At 34.9% G+C, this 857-nt stretch overlaps 1 long non-coding RNA gene across 1 annotated transcript; it reads left to right on the top strand.

The window, feature by feature from the left end:
- The first annotated feature begins 116 nt into the window (after positions 1–116).
- On the top strand, positions 117–618 carry LOC108525635 (uncharacterized). Its single transcript, XR_001884309.1, has 2 exons — positions 117–239; positions 485–618. It is a non-coding gene; the product is annotated as an uncharacterized LOC108525635 (long non-coding RNA).
- Positions 619–857: the final 239 nt, after the last annotated feature.

The following is an 857-nucleotide window of genomic DNA, read 5'->3' as shown; positions in this document are numbered from 1 at the left end:
TAAAGAATTCTAATTGTGTTTTATTCAGAATGTTTTTCTCTTAAAAAGAAAAAAAAGCCAGCTACAGTAAAAGAATTGTTAGTAATTTACCATATTGTGTTTATCTGTTCAGAAATCAGACATGGAAAACAGGCCTTAACCCTTATTGCCAAGAAGCGTCTATCATCATACACTGAGTGTTATAAATGGTCATCATCTCCTGCAAATGTCTGTGGTCTGCCATCTCCCATCGGCACTAAGTAAGCCGCTTATTTGCAACTGTTCCTGATAGGCATTTTACTAGAACAAATTCCGTGTCAGTGTTCGATGAGTGAAATAATATAGTATGCATGGTAACACAAATGTAAAGGGAAAAAAGCCTGTAAAAGGGATTTACTTTTCAGAAAATTCCCCGATTATAATGTCACCTCATAATATCATCTTAAATTTTACGAAATTGTACACTGAAAATTAATTAACAAATGTGTATTACTTTTCTCATCAGGCAAATCCAAAAGAACCGCCCTCCATCACCATTACCACTTATTTCAAAACAGTCACCACAGACTTCTTTTCCTTATAAAATAATGCCTATTCAACACACCATGTCTGTGCAAAGTGCGTCAAGTACTGTCAAAAGAAAAAAGAAACAGTTTCTAAAACCACTAACAGATGTGAGGCTTCGAGCCAAAGGCATATGATCTGTGAAGGTAAGTTCTTGCACTAACAAGTTTATCTTTAGCAACACAGAAAATCTTACTGTATTCTGGGAAAGGTTCACTTCATTTTATTCCCCAATTGCGAGAACTTTAGGGAATTATTTTCCTTTTAGATAAAGAGAATCTAACCAATCTCTGGTACATTGGAATGTATCCTCT

This window comes from Rhinopithecus bieti, unplaced genomic scaffold, assembly GCF_001698545.2.
Source record: "Rhinopithecus bieti isolate Rb0 unplaced genomic scaffold, ASM169854v2 scaffold_80272, whole genome shotgun sequence".
NCBI lineage: Eukaryota > Metazoa > Chordata > Mammalia > Primates > Cercopithecidae > Rhinopithecus > Rhinopithecus bieti.
The sequence above is the reverse complement of the archived record's forward strand: the minus strand, read 5'-3'. Positions and strand labels throughout refer to the sequence as shown.